The 15,114-nt window shown below is 41.0% G+C and overlaps 1 protein-coding gene across 7 annotated transcripts in view; it reads left to right on the top strand.

Annotated features, from left to right (window-relative positions):
* Positions 1–4,617: 4,617 nt before the first annotated feature.
* LOC106582030 (DNA-binding protein SATB1) overlaps positions 4,618–15,114 on the top strand; it is a 59,827-nt gene continuing 49,330 nt past the window's right edge. The window contains exon 1 of one of the 7 annotated variants that reach the window (XM_082962593.1): positions 4,618–4,895. The gene's annotated coding sequence lies outside the window, so the exon portion shown is untranslated. The remainder of the gene's footprint in view (positions 4,896–15,114) is intronic. The other 6 variants (XM_082962594.1, XM_082962601.1, XM_082962596.1 and 3 more) reach the window with 6 other exon arrangements.

Below are 15,114 nucleotides of genomic sequence, written 5' to 3'. Positions count from 1 at the left end.
GACATGTAAATGTAATTTTCTTGTGTGATTGTAATAACTGAAAGATCATTGTTTTGTCTTGTTTTTCACTTACAGGAAGCATAAATCCAGTTCTCTGCTGCCAATGACTGGAACGAACTACAAAAATCTCTGAAACTGGAAACATTTATCTCCCTCACTAGCTTTAAGCACCAGCTGTCAGAGCAGCTCACAGATCACTGCACCTGTACATAGCCCATCTATAATTTAGCCCAAACAACTACTTCTTCCCCTACTGTATTTATTTATTTATTTATTTTGCTAATTTGCACCCCATTATTTATATTTCTACTTTGCACTTTCTTCCACTACAAATCTACCATTCCAGTGTTTTACTTGCAAAATTGTATTTACTTTGCCACCATGGCCTTTTTTGCCTTTACCTCCCTTCTCACCTCATTTGCTCACATTGTCTATAGACTTATTTTTCTACTGTATTATTGACTGTATGTTTGTTTTACTCCATGTGTAACTCTATGTTGTTGTATGTGTCGAACTGCTTTGCTTTATCTTGGCCAGGTCGCAATTGTAAATGAGAACTTGTTCTCAAATTGCCTACCTGGTTAAATAAAGGTGAAATAAAATAAATAAATAAATAAATAAATGTGACAGCAAGTATGGATTTAGCCTCGGAAGCCCAGGCTTCAACTAGACGAGGTTTGGAAGGATGGTCTCACAAGACTAGTTTGGATGACAAGGGTATGAAATGCACTGTTGAATGTTCTGTTATTACAACACCTCTCTGACTGAGTGTGTAGCCATACACTTTGGGCGGTAGTTAGCCAACGGCTACAGAGTTGGACCTGTGGCCGAAAGGTGGCAGATATGAATCCCAGGCCAGGCGCTGGAAAAAACGGTCGGGAATTGATCTGGCAACTGAAGGGCTGCTGGGTTCACATCCTCAAGACATTCCGCTACCGTTGATCCCTTGGGCAAGGCCCTTAACCCCACAACATGCTCTGCACTGCAGCTTGACCCTGTGCTCATCTCACCTGTATACGTGATGTCTGGGGGGGTGGGGGGGGGGAGAACAGTGCTGAAGACAAATTTCTGTTGTTCGCTGTAACTAATGGACAATAAATTGTACTTTACTGACATTTAGCAGCCATTAACAACCAGTGGGCAAACATACGTGATAAATACTTTTACTGAGAACCGAGGACTGCGAACCTGACTGACTGACACACCATTAGTGCAGTAGGCATATTAGGCATGTGCAGTTTGGATAGGGCCTCTGTGGGTCAGCTTATTGTTTTGCTTGGTTCTCCTCTTCAGAGTCGTCCCTGACGGAGCACAGCAGCATCTTGAGGGAGCAGATGAATGAGGATTAATAGCGTTTCATCTGGGCTGTGAGCATGTTTAACACAGCAGAACACATCCAGTTAGACATAAAGGTCCCATTGCCACATACGGAATTGGGGAAAGGTAAAGGCTACAATGGAGGGAGGGTAGGGGGGATTGAGTTCAAATTCCCTCTTTAATTTGTAAGGGGTGAAAATAGAGACAATTTGCCCTGTGAAATGGTGAAATGATCAGAAAACAACATGAAATGCTGGAAAATACAAGTAGATAACAAGTGCTAGTTTGGATTCCTCAGGAATTCATGTTAAGCATAAAAGGTGATGAGAAGTTAATTATGAAAGAGAGTAACTCAAGCGAGCAGTAAACAGTAACCGCAAAATCCAAACAATAAAACACATTCCAGATTTAGACGAGACGTCTGACTCATGGCTCAAGGCATCTTTTTTAGACAAATTACACTCAGTAGAAAATAGTCTGTAATTAAAATAGACCCACTTGATGGAAATGCAATGATGTCTTGCCATTAAGTTGGTTGGAAACATTAATTCTGGAGTGTTGAACCCTTGTAATCTTAAAAGTACTGTTTACTGTCTTCAGAAAAACACAGACAATTAAAATGTTTCATGGACCCAGCCCATGGTGTTGCTTGATCATGATTTGTGTAAACTTCACTTCTCACATCTCAGTTATTTGTAACCATATTCCTAGCAAGAGAGGTCTCCATGTTACTATAGCTCAGTGCAGAATAGTTGATAATATGCATTATCATTGCTATTTGGAATATCCGTAATACTTCTCCAATACTCACAACTATCAAAGCGTAATGTCTCTATAGAGATAGTTATTATACAGTTATTATAGTTTCAAACATATTTCCATTACATTTAGCAGTTTTGTAAAATTAATGTGTGGTTGTTGGTCAATGAGATGAAAAGCAAAATAACTGTATAAAATGTCCCCAAACTGATGGGTGAGAAATCAGGATTATGGGGAGAAAAGGTAATCACTTTTCTGCTTCCGTCCTCTGAGTTCTGCCATCTGTCTGATTGTAAACGTCATAGTAGTCCCCCTTGTGGCTAAAGTGGGAAAAACATACCAGTGCTTCAGCAACTAATCAAGTGGAGGATAGCCTACATTTGAGTAAATACGTACATTGTTTGTTATCCATATCTTTAACTTCTACTGAGGCAAATTACGAACTTAAACATGAAATAACAGTAAAAAACGTAAACTCCGAATCCCTTTAACTGTAACTTTGGAACCCACTTCATTCTCCCATGAGAGTGCAGTAAATGTGCGTGCAATCGTGAATCATATGGAGAAACTGATGTTTTTAATGTAGGTTTCAGATATAACTCATCATGAAACCAAAATGGCTTTTGTGGATTCCCAAACCCACAACAAAAACACCTTTCTGAGAATTATTTCTTCCTGTGCCTTACAATAAACCTGCATCCATATAGAACCATTTGAAATAGTTAACATTACACTCAATCTTACTTGTTACAAAGTAGTAGGCCTACCAGTAAAGTAATTGTTATGCTACAACTCCTTCTGTGATTTTAGTTTAGTTCTTTATGTTCAGCTGCAGCTACTGGTACCTCTGTGTGCACGTTAAAATAATACATCAAAGATCAAATTGTCAATCACTTAGTCCAGACAATGTATTCTATACTCACGCACACACACACAAACACACGCACACACACGAGAGAGAACATTCTGTAACTATCATATAGGACTATATTGGACTATCATATAGGATTAAAAAACAGTCCTCATTACATCATCCTAGAAGTACCTTTAGCCTTATTCCAAAAATGTATTAGATAACACATTCTGAGGAGAAGGCAATTATACAATTAAATGACCACGTCCTCTTGCCCATAGGCTACATAGTTTGGTCATGTTATACAACCACTCCGTTCCTTTGAATGTTTTCAAATGCATTCCCTTTGCAGTCCATGGCCATCATTGACTAGTATTTCGATCACTCATTTTTAAGTCACATTATGAAACATATCATAGTTACCTACATTTATTTGCCTATACTTTACAAAGCATTACGCACGTTTTCACATTGGCAAAATGTTTTCAACCCACTGCATTTATATTTTCAACCCACCCCTTACTATATTTATACATGTGAAACTATAGGATTCAGCTAAACTCATTTTACTAGAAATTTTAGAAAACCTCTCATATAGACCGCAATTAACTTTTAGCAAATTAAATACATGTAGATGTTATTTTTTTCTCAACACATATCCCTCCAACCGCCTTTTGTTAAATTGTTAACACATTTTCAAACAGGCATAATCCAATAACCTAATAGAGTAAAATTAGATAGAAAATCTAATTCAGTATTTTATTAGCTTTGGACTAATAAAGCCTTACAGGTGGCACTCTTATCGACCACAAGACGATTTTCAATTTGATTGTGCCATACAGTAGCCATCAATGCGCAATTTTCAGCTACTGTATTAACTATGGCTGAAGCAACAGCTTGCTATCTTAAGTGATTTAAACGCTAGGTATAGAATGCCAAAGGCATTTTTCTTACATAGAAAGTAGGCTATATTATTTATATGTTATTATTGTTATTTTTACATTTTATTCGTTGTAAATGTAATTATTGTTCTTTTTAAATATGTGTGTGTGTGTGTTATCTTTGCAATACAAAAGCCTTTTAACAAGTTTGTCTCGTATAGCAGTTTTTTATTGTCTTTTCAACAGACATTGATGGATATGAAACAATGAAGAGGTTATTTTATCGCTTGTTTGGTTAACCGTGGATGTAATGTTAGGCTATGATAAGCGGTGCTGTAATTGATTTGATACTTGATGTTGTGCTCTGAGACCAGGTTGGATACCAACACTACAAACCACTGCCTAGGAAGCCTGTATAGTTTTATATTATCCGGCAGGACCAATTTGAGAGTTTGGACAAAATAATGATCCGTTTGCCATGCACCATTGTTAAAAAAAAGAGGCTATGCGCACCCTCAAACAAATGTATCTTATGAACATGCAATGTTTTATATTATCAGTCGTTTTTCTTGACACCCAAACATGTGGCGTGTAGATATGAAAATGAATGAGTGTGAACGCTCTCCTGGCAGTCGGCTCCTATGTGCTACTCCCGCGTCGAGCTCCCTGGAGACCCTGGAGAGCGCGCCGGGAGGAGAGCGCGCCGGGAGAAGAGCGTTGGAAAAACCAAAGTGGGGCACGAGACAAGCTGCGCCACAGCTGGCAAATCATCGATTTGAGCATCAGAAACGGGGAGGGGCGGTTCGTTTACCTGCCACCCTTTCAAAGAAACCCTCCTCTCATGCCGCTACTCAAATCTAGCACACTCGCGCAGCACACGTTGCTCGCATTTGCGCTCAATTCTGGCTCTCCGAAGTTCAGCTTTGCGCAGTCTTTGCGAGTGCAGTTTTGACAGCTCGTGTGTCCCTCTCAACCGTAGGAATTTCCCGAGCAGTTTTGGATCCGTCAAGGTGGAGCAGTCTCTATTAGAATTCTGAACTTTTGATGGAAAACAAGAGGCTTCACGGTAACTGCTAACTTTGAAGGTATTGTTAAATGTTCTCCTGAATTCATTTTTTTCTCTTTCAATTCAACAGAACCTGCTTATTTTTGCTATTTGCTATTTTGTAGGCTACGGACAGACTGGAATGTCCACCTATTTTAAAAATGTAGGTGTGATCCTTGAATGAACGGAAGTAGACATTGACAGTAAGCGTTTAAGTCAGTTGACCAACAGTTTTCAGACCCTTCTCGATAACCGACCTAAAGGCCAAAATGCATCTAAATATAGGCACATTTATGTCTTCTATTTAGAGAAGACAATCTCTACGTTCTGAGTGCATGATTTATGATAGGCTAAAGATGAAATACTACAATAGGCTATAATATGTAAATGTCTATACTTTTGTGTCGCGTTTAGTTCAGTTGTAAATAATAACTCGGCATATTCCAGACTTAATAGGCACCCATGAATGAGGTTAAACCGATTCATGTATATTGCTCATCTTGAGGGAACGCATCTTCCTTATCTTTTCAGTTCCGTGATGTAGCCTATAGGCTACCTGCAAACTTGGCTAGAAAAATGCATTACATGACCAGTATTTGTTTTGAGTGATGTCTTGGAATAACCACAATAGAAAAACATTAGCCACCTTTATTGTTATACAACTGTATATAGGCATAGATAACAGTGTCTTTGACAAAAAACATTTTTTTTTGTCGCGTCAATTGTTTGACATGCTGTTAGATTAATTTAATACATTCTGAACGTGACAGTTTGCATCACGTGTTAATAACAAGTAGACTAAGTAGTCTATTACCCTATACCAACAGGCCATGATAGCCCCCCCCCCCTTTTTGTCAATGGTCAATGGGTGTTTTATGAAGTCAAGTGATAATCGTTCAAACTTGAGTCTATGCTTATCTTATGACAGAACTCATACATTCCAATTAATCCATATAGTTTAAGATAGTTATCCAGATAACTTTACATTTTCCAGGATTCAAACAATAGGTGATCTTTAATCGTCAGAGAACATAGTTATTATACCCTACTACTTATATATCTACCGCTTAACTTTATTAAAAATTGCTTTATAATAGCTTCATAATCAAATGCCTTGTAGCCTAATGGAACTCAAATAATAAATAAAGTGGACTGCGAACATATTGAATATCCCCTTTTGCAATGGTTGAGTTGACAACATGAATTGCAACTGATAGTGAGCATACTGGGTAAAAGTAGTAACGATGGCCTGGAGTTTTTTTCTAATTGAGGTTTTTGTAATTGTGCTGATACGGTGTTTTCATTAAGATCCAGATGAGTGTGTGTGTAAGGGCAGTTATGGGAAGTTGTAGTGTGCCATTGTGAGATTGTGTGGGCATAGTTGTGTTGTGGTTTTGTTCAGGTTCGACAGTCTCTTTCATATATCTCAGTACGGCTTGGATTCTTGACATGCCATAATCACTAGCATTGCTGCTGACTTAGATTCATCTGATCTGATTCACTGATCACCAATAGGTAAACAAGCTGTCTATTGTCTCAGCCCTGAAATATGTTATGGTATCTTTATATCAGCTAATATTAGTAAAATAATGCTAATTGGAAAATATTTATTTATTAAAACAATTATTCCACAGGGACATTAGGTAAAATCAGCATGATATGGGGAATTGCATTTACCATAGTTATGTTTAAAGTATTCTTTTACAGGAGCAAAAGTTTGTATGTCTAATATTTCTAACTAGCCTATGCAATATGTTATAGAAGAAGTTGATTAGACTAATCTAGAGCGTAAACATTTTTCTTTCCACTGCTGACTGTGTGCTGAGAGTGTGATAGTCCTGTAACACTGAGAGTGTGATAGTTCTGTATGCTGAGAGTGTGATAGTTCTGTAACACTGAGAGTGTGATAGTTCTGTATGCTGAGAGTGTGATAGTTCTGTATGCTGAGAGTGTGATAGTCCTGTATGCTGAGAGTGTGATAGTTCTGTAACGCTGAGAGTGTGATAGTCTTGTATGCTGAGAGTGTGATAGTCCTGTAACACTGAGAGTGTGATAGTCATGTATGCTGAGAGTGTGATAGCCCTGTATGCTGAGAGTGTGATAGTCCTGTATGCTGAGAGTGTGATAGTCCTGTATGCTGAGAGTGTGATAGTCCTGTATGCTGAGAGTGTGATAGTCCTGTATGCTGAGAGTGTGATAGTCCTGTATGCTGAGAGTGTGATAGTTCTGTGTGCTGAGAGTGTGATAGCCCTGTATGCTGAGAGTGTGATAGTCCTGTATGCTGAGAGTGTGATAGTCCTGTATGCTGAGAGTGTGATAGTCCTGTATGCTGAGAGTGTGATAGTCCTGTATGCTGAGAGTGTGATAGTCCTGTATGCTGAGAGTGTGATAGTCCTGTGTGCTGAGAGTGTGATAGTCCTGTATGCTGAGAGTGTGATAGTCCTGTGTGCTGAGAGTGTGATAGCCCTGTGTGCTGAGAGTGTGATAGCCCTGTATGCTGAGAGTGTGATAGTCCTGTATGCTGAGAGTGTGATAGTCCTGTATGCTGAGAGTGTGATAGTCCTGTGTGCTGAGAGTGTGATAGTCCTGTATGCTGAGAGTGTGATAGTCCTGTGTGCTGAGAGTGTGATAGCCCTGTATGCTGAGAGTGTGATAGTCCTGTATGCTGAGAGTGTGATAGTCCTGTGTGCTGAGAGTGTGATAGTCCTGTATGCTGAGAGTGTGATAGTCCTGTGTGCTGAGAGTGTGATAGTCCTGTATGCTGAGAGTGTGATAGTCCTGTGTGCTGAGAGTGTGATAGCCCTGTATGCTGAGAGTGTGATAGTCCTGTATGCTGAGAGTGTGATAGTCCTGTGTGCTGAGAGTGTGATAGCCCTGTATGCTGAGAGTGTGATAGTCCTGTATGCTGAGAGTGTGATAGTCCTGTATGCTGAGAGTGTGATAGTCCTGTGTGCTGAGAGTGTGATAGTCCTGTATGCTGAGAGTGTGATAGTCCTGTAACACTGAGAGTGTGATAGTTCTGTATGCTGAGAGTGTGATAGTTCTGTATGCTGAGAGTGTGATAGTCCTGTATGCTGAGAGTGTGATAGTCCTGTATGCTGAGAGTGTGATAGTCCTGTATGCTGAGAGTGTGATAGTCCTGTATGCTGAGAGTGTGATAGTCCTGTATGCTGAGAGTGTGATAGTCCTGTATGCTGAGAGTGTGATAGTCCTGTATGCTGAGAGTGTGACAGTCCTGTATGCTGAGAGTGTGACAGGCCTGTATGCTGAGAGTGTGATAGTCCCGTATGCTGAGAGTGTGATAGTCCTGTATGCTGAGAGTGTGATAGTTCTGTATGCTGAGAGTGTGATAGTCCTGTATGCTGAGAGTGTGATAGTCCTGTATGCTGAGAGTGTGATAGTCCTGTATGCTGAGAGTGTGATAGTTCTGTATGCTGAGAGTGTGATAGTCCTGTATGCTGAGAGTGTGATAGTCCTGTATGCTGAGAGTGTGATAGTGCTATAACGCTGAGAGTGTGATAGTCCTGTAACGCTGAGAGTGTGATAGTCCTGTAACGCTGAGAGTGTGATAGTCCTGTAACGCTGAGAGTGTGATAGTCCTGTATGCTGAGAGTGTGATAGTCCTGTATGCTGAGAGTGTGATAATCCTGTATGCTGAGAGTGTGATAGGCCTGTATGCTGAGAGTGTGATAGTCCTGTATGCTGAGAGTGTGATAGTCCTGTATGCTGAGTGTGATAGTCCTGTATGCTGAGAGTGTGATAGTCCTGTATGCTGAGAGTGTGATAGTCCTGTATGCTGAGTGTGATAGTCCTGTATGCTGAGAGTGTGATAGTCCTGTATGCTGAGAGTGTGATAGTCCTGTATGCTGAGAGTGTGATAGTTCTGTATGCTGAGAGTGTGATAGTCCTGTATGCTGAGAGTGTGATTGTCCTGTATGCTGAGAGTGTGATAGCCCTGTGTGCTGAGTGTGATAGTCCTGTATGCTGAGTGTGATAGTCCTGTATGCTGAGTGTGATAGTCCTGTATGCTGAGTGTGATAGTCCTGTATGCTGAGAGTGTGATAGCCCTGTAACACTGAGAGTGTGATAGTCCTGTGTGCTGAGTGTGATAGTCCTGTATGCTGAGAGTGTGACAGTCCTGTAACACTGAGAGTGTGATAGTCCTGTATGCTGAGTGTGATAGTCCTGTATGCTGAGAGTGTGATAGTCCTGTATGCTGAGAGTGTGATAGTCCTGTATGCTGAGAGTGTGATAGTCCTGTATGCTGAGAGTGTGATAGTCCTGTAACGCTGAGAGTGTGATAGTCCTGTATGCTGAGAGTGTGATAGTCCTGTATGCTGAGAGTGTGATAGTTCTGTATGCTGAGAGTGTGATAGTTCTGTATGCTGAGTGTGATAGTCCTGTATGCTGAGAGTGTGATAGTCCTGTATGCTGAGAGTGTGATAGTCCTGTATGCTGAGAGTGTGATAGTTCTGTATGCTGAGAGTGTGATAGTTCTGTATGCTGAGTGTGATAGTCCTGTATGCTGAGAGTGTGATAGTTCTGTATGCTGAGAGTGTGATAGCTCTGTATGCTGAGAGTGTGATAGTCCTGTATGCTGAGAGTGTGATAGTCCTGTATTCTGAGAGTGTGATAGTTCTGTATGCTGAGAGTGTGATAGTCCCGCATGCTGAGAGTGACAGTCCTGTAGGCTGAGAGTGTGATAGTCCTGTATGCTGAGAGTGTGATAGTCCTGTATGCTGAGAGTGTGATAGTTCTGTATGCTGAGAGTGTGATAGCTCTGTATGCTGAGAGTGTGATAGTCCTGTATGCTGAGAGTGTGATAGTCCTGTATGCTGAGAGTGTGATAGTCCTGTATGCTGAGAGTGTGATAGTCCTGTATGCTGAGAGTGTGATAGTCCTGCATGCTGAGAGTGTGACAGTCCTGTATGCTGAGAGTGTGATAGTCCTGTATGCTGAGAGTGTGATAGTCCTGTATGCTGCGAGTGTGATAGTCCTGTATGCTGAGAGTGTGATAGTCCTGCCATAAGTAGTGCTCATGCATTTTTTAAGATGTCAAAGTGGCACAAGCTGGAGAAAACCAGGTTATGGTTTTAATAGAGGTGATTGTATCTTGTCAAATCTCACCGTTTGAGGAGCTGTTGTGGTTAATCTGGTCACTATTTCACAGAACAATGTCACAGCCCATTTCCTGTTTGAGCGACCGTGTCACTTCTTGTAAGTCCTGTTTAAGATGAAAGACTGAACGTTGAGCGCTGCTGTTAGCCCTCTCAGTCTCACTTTCTACTTACTAAAACCAGTCTTAACACTTAGCTAGCCGTTGTGAAAGTGGCACACACACACACACACACACAAACACACACACACACACAAACACACACACACACACTCCTTGATCTTTTACCCAAATCTGTTACTTAACCTTATTTGACAGGAACGACACAAGTCAGATGGTGACCACAGTGCTAACAGTCCAGATACCTAACAGGACACAGATCCAATAGTCATGCTCAGAAGAAGCCTATCATTGTGCCATAAAGGTTTCATGTTCACATACCCTTTGCAAATTCCTTTGACATGTAATAATGACCATAAGGCGATCAATTATCAAGAATAAAAGCAGCAGAAATACCAAGACATTTAACTGCCTGTCTTTGCCTATAGATGTTTTTGAGGTTATCAAAAGTCGGGTTATATTTGTCAGGGCACCAAAGTGAAAGTAGTGTGCGTCTTTGTTATTGACTGCTCTGTACTAGCAGGAAATCAACCTACTGTTTGAGAACTGTTAGAAACACACCTAGGGGATCGCTCCCTCTCCTCTCCACCCTACTCATCTTGGTGGCACTTTTGCCTCACATCTCCAATAATTGCCACTTCATTTGTCAGGTCGCTCTAGCATACGGGAGAAGATTCTGAGGAAGCGGAGGCTTTGCAGGCTCAACTGAACGTTGGCTGCTGCTCCTAACATACAGTACAGAAGACAGGAGTAGGGTGTGAAACTCATAGTGCTCTTTCAGATGAGGTCCCCACAGCAGTTAAACAGCAGTTGTGGTAAGGGATGTAGGGTTGGAAGTACACAGTAATAGATACTAACGTACATAATAGGTGGGCGAGAGGAAACAACGTCTTCAGTTCATGTATTGACCCTAAGAGACCAATTAGGCAGTACAGTACATCATAGAGCTTTCCTCTTTGCTACTGATGTGGAACTTCTCCTCAAGAACACATGATAAAAGCTCAATGACACTCAACAATACTGACGTTTGAAACTGAATTATTCACTCAAGCTTCTTGCAGTTGTAGCTTGTTTTTGAAGAAGAAGAAAAAAAAAAGATGTTGACGCTAAATGATAAAACCTCCAGACTTTTGCGGCTAAACGATGGCTTCAGGTTAGGGTGTAGCTAACAGTCTGGGGCTTCTTCAAAATACCTCCTACGAAGATCTCTACATTATTCAAATTCATACGGCCAAGTACTTGGAGAGTTTAGAGTTGGGTTGTGTCTCGCTGTGCTGAGACTGATATCTAGGGTAAAACCATTAATCGTCTTTACCACCCTCGATAATTAGCACTGTAGAAATAACAGCTCAGCAAACAGTGAAATTATACCTGTGGTAGGGAGCAGAGTAAATACTTGCTTAGCTGCCAGCAAATGCATTTATTAGACTGTCGCCAGTAAATAAGAGGCCTGTCTCGTTTTTTTAATGTGTGGCTCTTTGGGGATTCCACCTCCTAGGAAATAGGTCTGTTATGATTGCTAATAGAGAACAAAGGTAACAATGAATCTGAGACTTTTTGATGACATGCTGCAACCAGTTGGGGAAAAGGGTCTTTGTCTTAATAGGGATTGTTTACACATTCCAGGGCTCAGTGTCAAAAATGTAAAAAGGCCTGACAATTACAGACATACCACCCTGGATGCGCGCTTGTATGCAACTGCAGAGTTACAGCACATTTTGCCATGATCAGAGACTCCTTTAAAAGGGGGATATGTTGCCCCAGCATGTTGAAAACAATTTATTTTGGCATATGCTTTGCATACTGTTGATCCAGATTCCTTGGCTTAACGATAAAAGCTTGCATTGTTTCTGGTCCTCACAATCAGCACTGTTCGGTTGAATGGGGAGCCTGTCTTTCCACAGAGATAAATAACCAAAGTCTGTCATGTCGATTCTGTCACGGTTTGGCAAAATGACATTTCTGTAAAAAATGGAATAGCAATTGTTTGCATGCTTCACGGCACCATAACAAACACAATTTGAAATACATGTTGACTGATACCTTGAACTTTTTAGAATTCAAATCACCTTATTTCAGGCCCAGCATATGTTTTGATTTCTTGAAAAAATGTGATTGTGTTTTATTTTTATGCTTGTCATTATCCAATCTGTGTAGGTTTTCCTGAATCCTTTGTTCAGATAATGCAACAAAAAAGGAATCGAGTGCTTTGGTGGAATTCGCATCCTGCTAAGATCAGGTTGTTAATACCCACCCACATACTCCGATGAAACAATTTCAACCGATACTGTATTCTCTTGTACACACTAACACAACCTCAACCATTCCCTTGTCAAATGTTTTGTACAGTGGTGGATGAATCCTTTGACTGCAGATTAAATGTGCAGAGGAAAATATGTAGATAATACTGCATTGACAAGTTTGCACTCCTTATCCAATTGCTCCCACCCAGGCATATGGAATGGTTTGCTCAGTAGCCTTTCTGTGTACTGGGCATAGTAAAAATTCCTATCACCTGCCCACATTCACTTAACCCTCTTAAGAGTTCTCCTGCACCAACCATAGTTTTGTCCTTTCAAGTGTCCTCCACAGCAGAGTATATGGCATCCTTTGCACCATCTTTAGCCTCCCCCTCACTGTGTAGCTTAACAACAAAGTGTGGACAAAGCCATCTTCAGTGTCGCTTTCCGAAACACACAACCCTGTCTCTCTAGCTATTAATTGTTGATGTCTTGCAATCCACGAGGCAGAAATTAGAGTTGTAATTATTCAGTCATGTGATGAGCACTGGCCCTGCAACCAGTGACAGAAAAGTCATTTCCAAGGCCCTGAAACTGATGCTTGTTGATTGTTCTATGACTAATTTGTTTTATAATTCGATAAAAGCGAAGGGGGATAAACAAGCCGATACAGGGTCCTCTCACCAGTCTCGGGGACACAATCATTTGTTTTGAATCATTAATAAAGATTACTGTGGGCAGACTAAAACGAGTCCAGCTCTGGCCCTGTGTTAATCATGGCCCGGTCGTCGTCGTGGCACCACTGTCGCTACGGCTGCTGTGGCTCGGGACAGTGGTCTTGACCTTACACAGTGGTCTTGACCTTATGATTCATATAGGCCCAGACAGACCCAGAGCCGAGACCAGCTCACTCTCGGATACTGAGAAACCTGTGTTTCCGTGTGTGGGGGAACAGTGCACACCACACATCTTCCTAGTGGTGGGCGTCAGAGGTCCGTTCTGTGAGGCAAAATGGTATATTTTGTAAGAGCGCGCGGCTTCTCAAAATCGTCACCGTCTCATTTCTGTTTACTCTTTGATGCCGGCATCTACGACTTGACGCATACTGTGAGGCCTGTTCAGAGGAAAGTGAAAAGGTCTTCCAGTAAGTGAGCGGGGACGTCGTCCAGTTCTACTTTGGCCATTGGTGTTCATTTGAATCTCACTCTCCTTCTCCGATGATGACACAACACTGACAAATCAGAATTGTACCTTCTTTCACTTTTAATTCAAAACCATACTGACTATGAGGCCCTAATAGAGAGCCTACAACTCGTTCAGTTTAAAGAACACTATCCATTGCTGATATGGAATATCTTTCAGATTCAGGTTCACTGCTTAACGACTGAGTAATCAAAGGATCTCTCAGTTTCTCACTAATGTCTTTTTAGTAATAGTTCATTTTTATATGTGGCACACCATGCTGTACTGCTGGAAATGTCCCTTCAACTAAAACAATTTGCACCGGACACTATCCTCTTCAAGTTTTCATGTGACTTTGGTAATTGGTTTGCTGTCTACACACTCTAAATGCAAACACACTCTTGCAAATACCTACTACTGTATAAACAATATCTCATTAGTGGAGAGGGAATTTGTGCATGTACTATAATAATGCTTTAACACATTCACACCAATATTAATAATACACAGATTATTGAATTCCTCATTGGCTTGTTAGTGCCTTCTTTTTTTGTGTGCTTTCATATATCCCAGATCCTACACAGCAAGCTGAGGTCTGCACTGACAGCATTACCCCATGCTGTTAGTATTCACACACTGCTAAGACGCAGACAGACTCATTTGTATTAGATAATCCAAATAATCGTATTTATGCCCATTAAAGTGGTGAGCATGAAGACATCACAACACCTACATACTGTGTGTGATGACGCGTCCGGCGTCTGGGACAACAAAGAAACCACGTCGTCCTAGACGCTAAGCCAATATTGCAGCGTTCGCTCATGCCACTTTCTTTTGCAGGATCTTAACATGTTAAAGAGTAGATTATAAACTGGTTGTTAAAACTGACCTTGTACTTATTTTCTCTCCGTTACTTAACAAGGGACTTCATGATCATTTTATGTGATGGTATAGTGAGGGTCAAAGAAGGGGCTACAATATTGCAATAATAACTGTCAAGTTATATAATATGGTGGTGCAAAAGATGGCAAAGCTGACAGCACAATAGAAGGGTTCGTGAGTAGGTGTTGTAAAATATTGTAACTAAATCACACGGCTCAAGTATTACACTATTTAACAGAGATACATCTTTAAAGACATTCATTATGTTGACGTCGTTTATTTTATTGAAGATGTGCATGTCACTGCTTCATAATAAAGAGCTCAGCTGTAACATCACCCATCTCTTACAAACATGTAATAACACATACGCCTTGGCCCTGGTAAATCTATCACAATAGTGTGTTTGTAATCAGCTGGTATTGATAGAGGCCTTTCAGTGTGAAAAATATTTTATTCTCCCTGATACAAAAACCTATATGTTAATTGATAATCAGTACTGTTGATTCAGTGGTGTTGTCAGTGCAAATCTGTGCCCTTCTGGATGTCAGAGGGTTTTCACAGCCATGTTGGTGCCAACGTCGCTGGCAGTGGCAGCACCTGTTGGCAATGCCAGAACCTGGCTGGCAGGGTAATCAATGCTCTCTGATGGTCTCCCACAATCACAGTGGAAATGACAGCGGCTGCTTGCGTCACGGCAGATAACAATTTGCCCGACAATA

The sequence above is a fragment of the Salmo salar genome, chromosome 02 (assembly GCF_965601325.2).
Source record: "Salmo salar chromosome 02, fSalSal1, whole genome shotgun sequence".
In the NCBI taxonomy this organism is placed as follows: Eukaryota; Metazoa; Chordata; class Actinopteri; order Salmoniformes; family Salmonidae; genus Salmo; species Salmo salar.
Note: the sequence above shows the minus strand (reverse complement) of the source record. Positions and strands in the feature narration are given on the sequence as shown.